The sequence below is a fragment of the Mesocricetus auratus genome, unplaced genomic scaffold, assembly GCF_017639785.1.
Source record: "Mesocricetus auratus isolate SY011 unplaced genomic scaffold, BCM_Maur_2.0 Super-Scaffold_4256, whole genome shotgun sequence".
Taxonomy (NCBI): domain Eukaryota; kingdom Metazoa; phylum Chordata; class Mammalia; order Rodentia; family Cricetidae; genus Mesocricetus; species Mesocricetus auratus.
The window spans coordinates 97052800-97068767 of record NW_024429182.1 but is presented as its reverse complement, the minus strand read 5'-3'; the positions used below and the strand labels follow the sequence as shown (position 1 = coordinate 97068767).

At 49.9% G+C, this 15968-nt stretch overlaps 1 protein-coding gene across 2 annotated transcripts in view; it reads left to right on the top strand.

The window, feature by feature from the left end:
* Stard10 (StAR related lipid transfer domain containing 10) overlaps positions 1-15968 on the top strand; it is a 29836-nt gene that overhangs the window by 9206 nt on the left and 4662 nt on the right. The window lies entirely within an intron of this gene.

The window sequence follows — 15968 nt, the reverse complement described above, 5'->3', positions numbered from 1 at the left end:
AGTCTGCGCCAGCCAAGAGGCCCCTAGGTGGGTGCTCTGCATCCAGGAGGAGCTCTGAAGATTCCTGCCTTGACTGTAGCCTGAGCTGACATAGGACACCTGGAAGAAGGGTCCTCTAGAGCTGTCCTGGGGAACAGAGTCCCAGAGAGGTGTCCAGGGAGTTGACAGTCTGTGCTGTGGGGAAGGTTCACGGAAAAGGGGCGTGGTAAGTGGTCACTGGAGGTGTTGAGATGGCGCTCTGGCTGAGGTGCCTGCTTGAAGCTCTACAAGAGAAAACAGAGGAAGGACCCACAGTCTTTGCTGAGTGGCCCTGAGCAGGCTGCCTCCACTTCCTCATGTTATAGAAGGGTCAGCTTGCCTGTGTTCACTCTGTTGCTTCAGTTACCACTGGATAACCTCTCTACCTGGGCCCATGCTGGAATTAGGGGACAGTGGGGAATCAAGGGGCTCCCAGTTGAACCCAGAGTGGCTAATGACTGAGCTGGCCAGTCTTCGGGTTCAGGAAAGGCTTCCTGGAGTACAACACCTAGGTGGTGGCTTTGCAATTGGGAGGAGAGAGAACAGGAGTGTGACATCAGGAGTATTGGCACAGGGAGACAGGACAGGCCTTTGGGAGGTAGAGCAGGCCTTTGGCTATCTGGACTAGGGGTCTTATCGTGTCAGGGTTTTGCTGTGAGGGGAGGATGCTGCGGCTGTTGCATCTGTTTGGGCAATGGTACCGTCTATACTGAAGCAGGGGTGTGGGCAGTGCGGCTTGGGCTCAGTCCGGAAAGATTAGGAGGGGTGACAAAGGGCAAACTGTGACTCTGAGGGGCTAAGGTGGAAGATGGTGGGACGCATCTTGTGGGCCTGTCCTGACAGTGGGTGGTGTGCCTCCAGGCTGTGTCCCTGCTGGGGGTAGGCGAGCCCCCGCTCCTAGGCTGACTTAGTGCCCCCCACACCCAGTTCCCCAGGCTCCAGCTTTTAAACTTTAACGAGCCTCGGCTCAGTTTCCAGCCGAGAGTGTTTAAAGTTTCAGGAGATGAGAGAAAGGAGCGAGTCCTAGAGACAGCTGGGTTCTCTTTCTTCCCTGGTGCCTCCAAGCCTGGCTGGACCACCTGGAGCCAGAGCCCTGGGGACCCTGACCCTGGAGACGCGACTCCAGGAGGTCTGAGACTTAGACTGGGCCCCTCTGGAGTATTCCCACAGGCCTGGGTGCCAGGTGGCCAACAGCATAGATGGGAATAGAACCCGATCACGGCTCAGACCCCTTAGCCGGGCAGATGAGTATCCTCTGACTACAGGTGGAGGGACACAGCTCAGAGTGTCAGGTTGGCAGTGTCCCCAACCCTCTGTGCCCTTTATGTCCTTTTCTAGCACTCTTCTGTTGGTGTAGACGCTGTAGGTTCCTAATGGGAATGGAGAGTCTCATGCCAAATACACACTCTTGCCATTAAATGGAGCCTGGGGTCAGTGGCTGGGGCAGCTGGTGCTGTTTCTCTGGGGCTTTATTTATGTATTTACTTTTATGTGTATGTGTACATAGCATGCACATGCCAAGGCAAGGGGTATGGAGGTCAGAGGACAGCTTGCTCAAGTTGCTTCTCTCCTTCCATGCAGGTCCCACAGCTTGAACTCAGGTCCTCAGTCTTAGTGGCTGGTACCTTTACCTGCTGAGCCTTCTCCCTGCCCCTCTCTGGACTTTAGCGTACACTGCCTTCCTGCCTTTCAGCCTGGGTTCCCGGAAGACAGGCGCATGCCACATCTCTAGAATCTTTCTGTCCTGGGGTAGGTATCGCAAGAGTCCATGCATTTAAGGAGTGCATACTGTATGCCAGGCATTGTGTTAGGCAGGGATTTGGCGTCAAATCATACTTATCAGACCCTGTTGTTATGAGGGTCGTGTTCTGACAGAGAGCCAAGCAAAACAGAAGCAAACAACTAAGAAGATACCAGAGGGTGGCTCTGTTCTGAGCACAGGGTGATGTGGTGGGGGTGGAGGGTTCTCCGGCTGGGCGTCTGTGGACAGAACTGGATTGTGGGTGTCTGTGTGTGACACAGCCTTCAGACATGAACTGTGAGCCCCCACAAGCAGGTGCAAGGTTCCCCAATCCCAAGCAGGCACCTGAGAAGTTTGGGTCATTCCACACTGAGTGCATGTGTGTGCCAAGTGTGAGGCTGTGTGTGTTTCTGTGTCTGGCATCACCCCCTCACTGCAGGAGCAGAGTTGTCTCTGATCCAATTATGTCTGCTCAGCTGTCTCCTGGCAGCTCCTGCCCCCTGGTGCAGCTCTGGCTCTGCCATGGCTTCCCCTTCCTGCTTCTTCTTTGTCTGCCTCTGGCTGGGCTCTGGGTCTCCGGCTCTCCCCTTTCCAACCCTGTCTCTGTTCTTTTCTCCCTGCCCAGTGCCCCTGATGACTCTGCTTGCCTCTCTTCCTCCTTCTGCTTTTTTGCTTTCCCTGCCTCGGTTGTTTATTCATTTGGCAAACCTCTTCTTTTGTTATCTACCTACTCTGCCAGCTATTGTGTTGGGGATGGGGGGTGAGATGTGGGCCCTCCTCACCAGAGCCTACGAGCCTGGTGGAGAGACAAGGACAGCTTCAAAGGAGTGCTGGGACAGTGTTGGGCTGAGACCAGTGACTGACAGACTGGGGATAGGGGAGGGGACGAGGAGGATTCTGGAGGTCTGTGAGGAGTTCCTCGACGGGGCAGGTGTGCACACTGAGGCTGAGGAGGAAGGGAGGCAGGGCAGGTGGATTTGCTCCTGAAGCTAGGGGATGACGTAGAGGCTTTCAAGTTTGGCAGTGCCGTTCAGTTCTAGGGTTTAGGAAACTCGCTGGCTTCAGGGGGCCAATGGACTTGGAAACCTGGAGACTTGAAAGGAGGTTGTGACTACAGAGGCCAAGCCGTGATGGTGGGGCCTGCCTGATGGCAAAGAGGACTTGCCCGGATAGTCCAGCGCCAAGCTCAGGTTCCGGGCACTAAGGGAACAGGCAATTTGGACAGCTGATAAGCTAGTGAAGGACATGGGGAACCCAGTGGCCTGGGGGCTGTCTGGAGCTTGATGCCCAGGAGGCTACTGAGGAAGCTGTCTGGTGCTTGCTAGATCTTTAGGGATCATTATTCATGGTGGCCCTGGCCCCGGGGAGTGGTTTGTCTAAGTCTGTCTCAGTGTCCACTAGCAGCCCCTATCCTGTCTTGTCTACTTTCCTGGTTCCTCATCCCATTTCTTCTACCTCCCCATTATACCTGTTTCCCAGCTCTCCCTTCTTCATCTGTCTCCACCTTCCTCAGGGTAGGAGTGGGAAGGCAGAAGGACAGAACAGGAGGTTAGCCTCTGCAGCCTTCATCACTGCTTAGAGCTGGGCCTCCTGCTGAAGCAGGAGGTGGGGGTGGTGTCCAGGGATGCTGCTGGAGACCGGTGGGAGGGAGGGCACCAGGCAGAGCAGGGATGAGTCACCCAGCCCTGGATGGAGAGCAGCAGAGAAGGACCTGGGTGGGTCCTCGCAGGGAGCTCTGTATGCAGGAGATGGGAGACGTGGCAGGATGTCCCTCCTTCACCAGTCTTGGGAGTGCCCTTCCAGAGAAAAGCTGAGTTGCAGGTAGTGGCTACCAAACCCCTTTCCTTCAGAGGGGAAGGCTGTGGGGACCAATGGACATTTTCTAGGTGTGAGTACTGTGCTGGAAGAGGGGGTCAGAGACTCTATCTCTGTCAGCATGTGTGTTCTTCATACCCGTCCAGTAGGTCCACCCCAAGCAAAACCTGCTCCAGGGTCCCCTCCCTATCCCACACATACCCCATAAGTCCCAGCCTCTGGCACAGAGGCCTCATCTGGCTGAGTGCTTGCCCATCTTCCATTCCTTGGTTCCTCACAGAACAGAGCCCAATTCGGGGTGGACTTGGGGCTGCACTGGCTCTAGGCTGGTTCCTCTGCTCATTTTTCCAAGTCACCATTCACTATGGGACTCTGACTTCCCATAGAACGGGCAAAGCTGTCAAACCACTAGCACAGAACCTGGCACAGTGGGCACCCCATTAACAGTTGCTGAATGGATGAATGAATGAACGGGCTGAGCACCCAAGGGACAGCTCCATTTCCTGCCTTACCCCTGTTCACTCTGGGGACTCAAGTTACCTCGGGCAGCTGCGTGTACCTTCTCCTCCCCTCATCCAGCCGTTTCTGGTTCCCAGCTTGCACCAGCCTCTGCCAAGAGCGTCTTCCCTCTTTCAGCTGGGTACCACCTGCCCATCCGGCTTTCTTTAGGTTTTGCCTTTGCTGTGTTTCCCTTTGCCTATAGTTACGCTTTCTTCTGTCTCTGCCCTGACCCTTCAGGGTTGTCATTGCCTGCTTCTGCCCTGGCCCAAGAGTGGGTGGCCTAAGGCCCTTCTGGTTCCTACTCCTAGCACAGAGTCAGTCTCAACGGCCATAGTGGCACGAAAGCCAGATACTGCTGAGCATTTCCAAGTAACCTGGTGTCAGCCCACAGTGTCAGGCTCAGTCTGAGGAGCCTGGGCTTTCAGGTCCGGGAGCAAGGTCCTGAGGTTCTGGACAGAACTGCTACTACTACTTTTGTTGTTGCTCTTTGTTCTTTCAAAGTGAATTGTGATTTATAAGGCTAGAAAGGCAGTTGGGGCTGAAGAAATATTTGATTGTATAGACAATTAAAGTTTCTTTTAAAAAAGAGCTTTATCACTGGCCTGTAGTGACACACGCCTTTAATCCCAGCACTCGGGAGGCAGAGGCAGCTGGTTCTGTGAGTTTGAGGCCTGGTCTACAGAGCGAGTTCCAGGATAACCAGGGACACACAGAGAAACCCTGTCTCGAAAACCAAAAGCAGTAACAAAAAGGCATGTGCCACTAGGTGGTGCATCACTACCGCCTGGCCTGGATAGAGCTAGTTAGGATACCAAAGTGTTTATTTTTTTGACAGGTCTCCCTATAGCCAAGCTGTTATCAAGTTAATTTATTCTCCTGCATTAATTTCCTATGTGTTAGGATTACAGATGAACAAGATGAAATGGTGTTTTTTATATTTCATAAATGTTATAGTAATAGTAAGAGAATCCAAAAATTATAACCTGGAGAAGTGGTGCATGCCTGAAGTCCCAACTGTTTCTATTAGGGATGCTGAGGCAGGAGGATCACTTAAACTCAAGAGCTTGAGGCCAGTCTGGGGTGAATAGCAAGAACCGTGTGTGTGTGTGTGTGTGTGTGTGTGTGTGTGTGTGTGTGTGTGCGTGCGTGTTGCACATGTAGCTTATTTATTTGGTACTTGGTGGAGTGCTTGCCTGGCTGCACAAACACGAAGCCTTGCGTTCTTTTCTCAGCACTGCATAAATCCTGCGTATGTACCAATAATGGTACAAGCATACGATCTCTGCACTTGGGAGGTACAGACAGGATAAGAAATTTGAGATGATCTTTGGCTATGTAGTAAGTCCAAGGCCAGCCAGGTCTACTTGAGACTGTCTCAAAAAGAATTTTGTTTTAAAAAGAAACACCCCACCCCCAGACCCTGGTTCCCTGAGGGGAATATCCCCAGGACTCCTTCCAACTCTTTTTCAAAGGCGTAGGTAATCTGTGAATTGTTGAAACCATGCTCAGTGTTCTGTTTTGTTCACTTAAATTTGCATCAGTGGACGCTGCCCATATCACTAGAGTTATTAATTCATGAACATTTCTGGCAGCTGCTTTCCACTAGGCCTGTTCTGAGGGTTGCAGAACTGATTGCGAGGCTGCCCTTGTCCTGGGTGAGGGGAGGGAGGGGATGGGCAACAGGGCCCTTGGTGGCTCTGTAGTCATCAAGGTGGTCTGTCATTCTGAACTGAACTGGACTTGCTTATGCTGTTCTCCAATATAATTTTCAAATTACAAATGCAAAATATACTCATGAATATTTTAACAGAACTTTTCTTGTTATTTTTTCCTGAGCTTATTTTTTTCTCCAAGTACTGGGGATTGAACCCAGGCTCTCCTACAGGCTAGGCAAACACTCTACCACTGAGCTACATCCTCAGTTCTGTGTGCATGCACAGGTGCACATGTATGTGTGTGCAAGCTCTTGTATGTGTACAAAGAGCAGAGAAAAACCTCAGCTGTCGTACCTCAGACATCATCTAGTGTGCTGTCTTCTCCTTTAGTTGTAGTTCTAGTGTCTCTCGTTGGCCTGGAGCTAGACAAGTAGACTAGGCTAGCCCATGAACACCAGGGATCCACCTGCCTATTTCTTGAAGTGCTGGGATTCCAAGTATGGGCTACTGCCTTTAAAAACATTATTAAATTTTATGCGTACTGGTGTTTTACCTGCACATATGTCTGTGTAACATGTACCTGGAGGCCAGAAAAGGCGTCAGATCCCCTGGGACTGGAGTCACAGCTGGCTGTGAGCCTCCAGATGGGTGTTAGGAATTGAACCTAGGTTTTCTAGAAGAGCAAGTACTGCTGAACCAGCTCTCCAGAACCAACCCCACCCCCACCTGCCCCCAGTGCCACACACGCACCCTATTTTTTTTTTTTTTTTTTGGTTTTTTTGAGACAGGGGTTCTCTGTGGCTTTGGAGGCTGTCCTGGAACTCCCTTTGTAGACCAGGCTGGTCTCTGAACTCACAGAGATCCACTTGCCTCTGCTCCTGAGTGCTGGGATTATAGGCAACACGCACCCTTTTAAAAAATTGGTTCTGAGGATCAAACTCAGGTCCCGATTCTTGAAAACCAAGTACTTTGCCAACTGAACTGTATCCCTAGCTTCCTAATCTTTTTAGTGTGTGTGCTCATGGGGGCCTGCGAGTGTGTGCAAATGTGGGGGCCAGAGGTGGATATCGGATATTTCCTCTTTTGGTCTCCATTATAGTTTTTGAGGCAGGGTCTCTCACTGAGCCTGTGCTTGCTATTTCAGCTGGGCTGGCTGGATTTACCTGTTTTCACTGTGCAGTGCTGCGGTTATGGATGTCTGCTACAGTGCCTGGCTTTGGCATGGTGCCAAAGATCTGAACCCAGGTCGTTATGCTTGCACAGCAATCACTTTACTTGCTGAGCTATCTCCCCAGCCCTTTCCCTGAACCATTTTCTTTCTTTTTTAAAAACAGTTTTTATTTTGAGACAGGATCTCATTAAGTTGTCTAGGCTGGCCTTGAACTTGAAATATTTCTGCCTTAGCCTCTCAAGTAGCTGGGGTTTCAAAGCTGTGCCAAACAGGCCTGGCTTTGCCAAATTATTTTCTAGAATAGTGCACCTAGTAAGGAGTGGGTATTTCATATATTATATTCATATGTTAGTTTATGGGTATAAATAGATACCTCAGATTAGTACTACTATTCTTATGTCCTTTTTTTTTTTTTTTTTTGAGATTGAGTTTCTCTGTGTAGCCCTGGCTGTCCTGGAACTCACTTTGTAGACCAGGCTGGCCTCCAACCCAGAGATCCACCTGCCTCTGCCTCCTGAGTCCTGGGATTAAAGGTGTGTGCTGCCGCCACTGCCACCACCACCACCACCTGGCTAGATTATTGTTTGAGAGCCCAGGTTAGTTTTCAAAAGACAGAGGCCTCCCCTCTCTCCCTCCCTCCTTCCTGCCCTCCCTCCCTCCCTAGCTGTAGGCCCATTCTCCTGATTAGCTTATTTTTATTTACTTCTTTTGACTATCACAACTATCAAAGATTTTAAACAAATTCCAGATCTTCCCTGGACCTGTCTCTTGGTATTCCTGATCCACTCCAGCTCCTCTACTCTGTTCTCAGAGGAATGGTCCTTAAGGCACAAAGATTTACAAGCACCCAAGGGTCTTTCCCAGCTGTTGATGTGTCTGAACTGAACCTGAGTGGCATAAACCATGAGCAACATCCAGAATTCTGAGTTTAGAGAAACCTCCTCAGGCACAGCCTCTCTGTGGGTCCTGTTCAGGAAGCAGCTCTTTTTTTTTTTGTTAAGATTTTATTTATTTATTATGAATACAACATCCTGCCTCTATGTATGCCAGCAGGCCAGGAGAGGGCACTAGATCTCATTGCGGATGGTTGTGAGCCACCATGTGGTTGCTGGGAATTGAACTCAGGACCTCTGGAAGAGCAGTCAGTGCTCTTAACCTCTGAGCCATCTCTCCAGCCCAGGAAGCAGCTCTTAACTGAGCATTTACTGTATGCCAGGGGCATATAGTAAGTGTTCATTCAGGATCCACAGAACTGCAGGGAGAAGAATGCGCTGTCCACTTTGGACGGAACGATCGTTTGGTGTGGAGGAGATGAGGAGGTGTGGGACACAGTGCAGCTTGAAGGATTTAGGGACAAGACCGCAGACGTATCAGGAAATAAGTCGGTGAGGGGATATCCTGGGAGGCATTTGGGGCAGACCTGGAAGAGGGGGCCCTTTCTACCCATCATGGCAGGGCTGACATCTTTCTTCTTGACCCTTGCCAGCTATCGGCGAGAGGTCTTCAGAGATTCTCTTCTGAAGACCCCAGAGTCCCAAGGAGCAGGTCCTCCTTCAGATTGTCCTGGGCCTGGCTTCCTGTGGAAAGGGGGCTAGAGCAGAGGGCCAAGGGGCCAGCTAGCTACACAGGCCTGCTCTGTGGCCTGTGCAGTCAGAGCCTCCTGCCTGGTCTGACTCAACTGGGGCAGGGCCCGGCTGTACGTCTTGCAGGCTGACTGGGTTGTTCTGGACAGACCTTCCTATAGCAAGCGTCCCCTCGATTGTCCGTCCACTTGAGCCTTTACATTTCATCTTGTATGTCTTGCCCTTTGGAGTTAGCAGGAATATACTCCTTGGGCAGGGCCAGAGAGCTCAGGGAAGAGCCTGGGCTTGAAGCCAGTAGAAGGCACATATTGGAGGCTTTCTCTACAAGCCTCCTTTAACCCTCACCTCCCACCCCTGCCCCCAGGGAAGGATGAGCCTCCTTTGGCAGAGAAGGAGCTGGGACTTACTGCTCTTTTCTTTGCTCAAGCTAAGGCCACATAGCCAGGATGTAGCAAGGAGAGACCTGTCCCATGTGCACAGCCCAGAGCTGCTAGGTAACCGAGTGCCTGTGGGACCTGGCAGGATGGCCTGAGGCTTCTCAGAGTCAGAGCCCTGTGCTGGGTTTCAGGAAAGCATGGCCCTGCCTTGGAGCTCAGTGGGTGGTGGTAAAGGGAGTCAGATAAGAACCTGTCAGCTATCCCTCTCTGGGAGCCAGCCCTCCAGAATGGCATACATACTGCAGCTTACATTCCTTAACCAACAGTCTCCGGCTGCCCGTGTTGTTCGTTTTAGCCAGGCAACTCTTGGATGCTTTGGAGTCAGGAGTCCGTGGACTCTGGCTCTCTGCTCTGGTGCTGTGTGGCCTTGGTCCATCAATGTACCTCTCTGGGCCTGTTTGCACATCTATGAGATGGTGATGCTCGACTCAGGCTTTAGAAGGTTATGAGATGATATGTCCGAAGGATACAGTACCGTGGCCTCAACATTTGCTAAATTTGAGCTTCTCTAGAGTCCATGATAGAGGTGCGTCTGTGTGGTTTGTGAATGATGTGGGTGACTCAGCACATGGTAGTGGCTGCTGAGCTTCTGCTTATGGATCAGGGCGCTGACTGACTGCACCTCAGCTGGGAAGCCTTCCTTTGGTTTGAACCGGGCTCTGTTGGGAAGGGTTGCCACTCACTGGTTACTTCCTTCACAGAACCATCTGCTCAGATATTTTGTGGGGTCTTCCCTTACCTCTTTCAGGGCCTCAGTTTCCCCAGTGGTGATTTCCGGAATGGTGGTCAAAGGCATCATCTGTTATCCAAGGGCAGGGTTACTAGGGACCACCGTGGGAAGTCTTAGTGGGAGGGTCCACAAGGGGCTACTTATGTGTCTGTGTGCCCATTTACCTACCCTGGTCACTGGTTGTTAAGGCCAGGACAAAGCCTCGTGGAGGTGACCTGACTTCCTGTCCTAACTCAGGTCAGAGGCTGGGCTTGGGAGATCCTGTTGCCCTCCCTCAGTGGGGAGCCTGCATCTCCAATGCTGAATGCTGGGAGGAGGGGGTCTCTTCAGAGTTCTGAAAGAGGTGAGGGTAGGCTGAGGCACAGCCTCTCGTCTCCTCCTGCCTGACATGGCCCTCTCTGCCCATGCAGTGACTTGTTTTTTTTTTCCAGCTCAGTTACCCCATCCCCCATGCCTCGCCCCTAACCCCTGCTTGTTCTGTGCTGTGAATTTTCATCCTAGCCTCTTTTTTTAAAAATTTTTTTATTTTTAAATTTAAATTTAAATTAGAAGCAAGGTTGCTTCACATGTCAATTCCAGGTCCCTCTCCCTTTCCTCCCCTCCTCCCACGCCCTCCCACCAACCCCTCCAATATCCCATCATTTCCCCAGGGAGTCATCCTAGCCTCTTTTACTCTGCTTATGGGCTTCTCCTTGAGAGATGAGCTTAGGCCTGGCTTGCTTGTCTCTGATTGGTTCCTTACTCCCTGGTTTGATCCTAACAGGCCTGGCACTCAGTAAGTCTCAGGAAGCTGTGTACAAATGATTGGAAGGGCAGGAAAGTAAAAGTAAGAGAGCTGCCAAGCCACAAAATAGGGTGTGCAGGCAGATATGGGCCTAGTATGGAAGCCTGCTGAGTAAGAACAGCTACTTTTTGAGTGTTCACTATATGCTAGTATGCTAGTTCTATTTCACATATTATCTCATCCAGTTACAACATCCTTAGGAGATAGGTGTCATTACTGTCCCCATTTTTATATGAGGAAACTGAGGCTTATGTGTTAAGTCTTGTGCCCAGGGGTAAGAGCTGGGATTAGATATAGAATTGCCTGCCACAGAACATTCATGAAATGTCCCTTGGCAGTCTTCCTTGCTTATCCAGTTGCTTCTGCTGTGACTGTGGGTTTGGGGAGCTGAGTGAGGGCTATGCCTAGGGGTTCTGGGCAGTCTCACATAGTCATGGGGATTCCTACATCAACAAGATTTGGAGAGAGTGCTGGGAACACAGCATGGAGTTTCTCTTGTGACACTTGTAACATTGCTTGCTGTATCCAGACTTTGAAAGCTTTGCAGCCTAGTAGGGCTCCTAGGGGGAGCAAGTCCCCTTGAGTTAGATTTCCAGGTGAGGGCCCAGGGTCCAGCACAGAAACAGAGTTGATGTCATTTCCTATGCTGGGCACTGTGGCGCTGCCTCCGGAGTTGCTGTGGAAAGGAGTTAGGTTCTGTGCCACAGGCTGCAGATGCTGGTGGGCACACCCATCCTGCCTCACACCCCCCTTCCCAGTAGCAACCAGGGTTCTCACCACCTTCCTCCACTAGCCTGGGAGTCTCTCCCTGTCTTAAAGATAAGGTGTCACGCAGTGGCTGTGTCCAAGCAGTTCTTCCCTGTTCTGTGATTCAGCATGGGGTGCTCTGTAGCTATAACAGCTCTGCTCTCAGACCTCTCTGGCAGGAGGATGGGCATTTTGCAGGCAGTGTTTGTCTTTCCCATTCAGATCTGGGTGGGGAGTAAGGAGGGGTTAAACCTGGCCCCAGGGAAAGCATAGCCCTGGGTTGGATTCTAACATTTGAAGCTGAGATGTGTGGCCACTGTCCTTCCAACCTCATTATCCAGAGTGAAATGTTTGAGGACTTGCAAAGCCAAGCCATCTTTCAAACTTGATTTAGAGACATACTGGCTTCCTGTGTTCCTTGATGGCTAAGAAATATGAGAAGGGGGCATTGAGATAGCTCAGCAGGTAACACTTGCTGCTTTGCCTGAGGACCTGAGTTCAGTTTGTGAAGCCTACATGATGAGAAAACCAACTTCTTCAAGTTGTCCTCTGTCCAGGGCTTGAGAAATGGTTCATCAGTTAAGAACAGTGACTGCTCTTCTGGAGGACCTGGGTTCAATTCCCAGCATCCACATGGAGAAACCATCTGTAATTCCAGTTCCAGAGCATCTGATGCCCTCTTCTGGTCTCCATAGACATCATGGTGGTGCATAGACATACATTCAAGCAAAAATACCCATACACATAAAATAATAATTTAAAACAATGTAAAAATATTTGAAGGAAGACAACAGGAGGAAAACTTGGTGGCCCCTGCCTATAATCCATCTGGGAGGTGGAGGCAAGAGGACCAGGGGTTTAGGATCATTTTTAGCCATACAGAAAAGCCAAGCATAGTGGTACACACCTGTTACTCCAGCCCTCAAGAGGCTGAGGAAAGAGGATTTTGAATTCAAGGTTAGCCTTAGCTACATAGCAAGGCCCTGTTTCAGAAAACAAAACCAAGCTGGGCATTGGTGGTACATGCTTTAATCCCAGCACTTGGGAGGCAGAGGCAGGTGGATATCTGTGATTATGAGGCCAGCCTGGTCTACAGAGCGAGTTCCAGGACAGCCTCCAAAGCTACACAGAGAAACCCTGTCTCAAAAAACAAAAAACAAAGAAAATAAAGGACGAAAGACAGAAAAACCAGAAATACCCACCCCTCCTCCCAAAGCTCGTAGAGCTGACTTTGAATCCCCACCCAGCTGCTTTCTTGCTGTGTACTCTAAGTTCCTTAGTCTCCCCAGCCCCAGGGTTCTACTTGTACCCAGCAGGAGCGGTGGAAGCTTACCTGGACCTTAGGAGGCTGCTGCAGAGAAGATTGGTGATAATGGTGATGGTCCTGTGGTCTCTGCTGACTTCTTGAATCTTTTTCTCAGCATCACATCTCTCCCTGTCCACTCACCCACGCATTGATAGTCTCCTTCAGTCTGGTGCAACTCACAGGTTTTCCCTTGACACTTGAGACTGTGACACAGGCCAGTTCTTTTGTAAAATTCCCGCAGTTAGGGTTTGTCTGGTGTTTTTCTTGTGATCGGTGTTGTGCCTTTTTGGTGGAGATAGCATGTAAGTGCTGTCTCTATTCTTTCCATTGTACCCTATTAGGGAACACATGATTGTAACTTGACCTATTACTAGCAATGTTCACAAACCTACTAGCCTTCTCTACCGGGAAGGTATCCCCACTTTGTGTATTTGGATGGGGACCTTCTGTTCACCACATCCCAGGAGGACACACTCAGCCACTCAGTACACCGTGCTCTTGGATGGCTCTGGGCCTTGATCCTGACTGCACTCTATCCCGATTCTTTTGTTGTTGTTGTTGTTTTCAAGACAGGGTTTCTCTGTTTTGTTTTGGAGGCTGTCCTGGAACTCACTCTGTAGACCAGGCTGTCCTGGAACTCACAGAGATCTGTCTGCTTCTGCCTCCCAAGTGCTGGGATTAAAGACACTACCGTCCGGCTGTCTACCCCGGTTCTTGATGTGTGCATGCATGTACACACATGTTAGAGGCCGGAAGGTGACATTGAATTGTCTTCCTTGGTAAGTCTCCACTTTATTTAATGAAGCAGGATTCATCAGTGAAGCCAAAGTTGACCAATTCAGACATTGCAGCTAGCCAGCTTGTCCCAGGAATCTCCAGAGGGCCACCTCACTGTGCAGCATTTACATGATGATGGGGGTTGTACTTAGGGTGTTCACACTTGCATATCAAGTGTTTTTACTTACTGAGCCATTTCCCAGGCTCTTATTTTCCCTTGTAATTAATACGTAGTTGATAGGCAGTGCCTTGAAACTATGCACATAATCCATTCTTAATCATACATTGCATTTATTTAGCCAGACCTGTATATACTTTGATTGGGTTCAGTATAATCTGCTGTTATCACTGTTTTTCCATTACTCATTTTAATCAGCTTGTCCTAGATGTAGCTCATGGTAGAGTGACCAACTGTCCTTGTTTGCTGGGAATTACGGTCTCCCAGAACTTGCAACTTTGAGTGGTAAAACTTTGAGAGACCTGGTGAACTCCGAGGAGTTGATCAGTTTTCAGGCTGGCTCTTAGTCTGCTGGACAAGGACTCTGCCATTCTTGAGTGTCTCCTTCCCTTCTAGCAGTAAGATGTCCCTGACTCATCCTACACTTCTATGACCCAGCCCTGGAATCACCCAGTGGAACCAGGGACCTTTGGAGTATTAGGCAATGTAGGCCACGACACAGAAACTTGGGGACATCTCAGCCACTTAGTACACCGTGCTCTCGCCTGGTTCCGGGCCTTGGTCCTCACCACACTTTGCCCTGTCTTTGGCATACACCTCCCTCCTAGACTGAATTTCTCCAGGAAGCCTGCTCCCCACCAGACCCTGAGGAGCCAGGCTGTTCTGAGTGAGCTCTACCAGGCGTGCTTGGTCACCTTCCTTGTCTGAAAGGTTAAGTCCTGGTTTCAGATTTACTTCTGCCTCCTCTGACTCAGGACAGGGACTGGAGAGGGACTGCTAGTTAAGTGGTGGGATCCAGTCATACACTTTCATGGACTAGAAAAGTAAATGGGGCAGAGGGAAAACAACTTTATGAAAGCTACACTTTATAGGTACAGGTTGGAGATCATTCTTTAATTTTTTCTCCCTTCCTCCCTTCCTTCCTTCTTTCCTTCCGTTGTTGTGGTGGTGGTGGTGGTATTGGTAGAACCCACAGCTTTGGCCATGCCAAGCATTGGCTGTGCCAATGAGCTCTGTCCTTCTCTTGCCTGAACTTTAGAACTCTCTTTAAGCTGGTTGTGGTGATCCACGATGGTAGGATTTGCTGAAGGAGGCAGAGGCAGGAGGACCACTCTTTCTAAAATAAAAAAACAAAGCATATGTATTTATGCATGCATGTGAGTTTGTGTGCACATTCCTGTGTGTGCATGTGCATGTTTCAAATTATTTTGTTCAGAGGCTTGAAGGTAGGGAAGGGACTGAAGATTCGTCTGGTGTTCTCGGCAGGGCAGAAATCTATCTGACCTCCTTGTGGCTGACCTCCAGAACTCTTCATTCCAATATGGGTCTCATTCCTCAGAATGTAGCTGTGCCCTAGGGGACCTTTTTACTTAAAAAAGAAAAAACAAAAAATGTTATTAGCCAGGCAGTGGTGGCTCACGTCTTTAATCCCAGCACTTGGGAGGCAGAGGCTGGCAGATCTCTGTGAGTTTGAGGTCAGCCTGGCTTACAGAGCTAGTTCCAGGACAGCCAGGGCTACACAGAGAAACCCTGTCTTGAAAAACTAAAGCAAAAGAAAATTCATTATTGCTGAAGCAGTACTACAGACATTCCAGAAAATCTGCAATACAAATGAAAACAAAACATTGTACTCCTATCAGAGAGACAGCCGCTGTGGCTGGCCACCTTAGAGATTTGTGTGTCTCAAGCTTTTTCTAAGCATAGATTTTCCTCACTGCACTTTGCAATTTGTAACATACTGGGGTGGGGGGGAGGCCAGGGGTGGTGGTGGCAGAGGCAGGCAGATCTCTTGAGTTCAAAGTCAGCCTGGTCTATAGAGTGAGTTTCAGAATGGCCAGGGCTATTCAGAGAAACCCTGTCTCAAAAAACCAAAAACAATGACAACAGTAATAACAACAAAAAGCCCAAATGGTAATCCAGGCATGGTGGCACATGCCTTTAATCCCAGTACGTGGGAGGCAGAGATAGGCGGATCTCTGAGTTTGGGGCCAACCTAAGGGAGGTTCAGGAGAGCTGGGGCTACACAGAGAAACCTATCTCAAAGAAAAACAAACTCCAAATGGTGGTGCTCTGCTCCTTCATTCTGGTATTACTTGACAATGTGCAATCTACAGGCTGGGAGCTCCGTAGCGCCCAGCACCTGGCTTTGTCTAAATCTGTTCTCATGGCGCCACTTAGCTTGTTTGTTCCTCTGTGGCCTTTATTTTTGTAATCTGAAGTGGTGTGTGGGGCATAGTGAGTTTCTTGCACTTAGAATCCTTAGCGGGGAGCTTTCATGTGCTCTCATGGTGCCAAGGCCTGTCCGGGGTGAGGGGAGGCAGTGCTGCCTCTCCTGTAGCTGTATGTACCCTCTCATGGGTAGAGAGTAACATGTATGTGTGGTTTCCTGTGTTGGATGAATGTCACTTCTGAGAGAACACTATAGGCTACATAGCAAAACTGCTGTATTTGCTGTGGGGAACTTGGTCTTGGGGGTTGGGCTCTTGGGGTGGAATAGAACAAGGACAGTGAATCTCACGTATTTG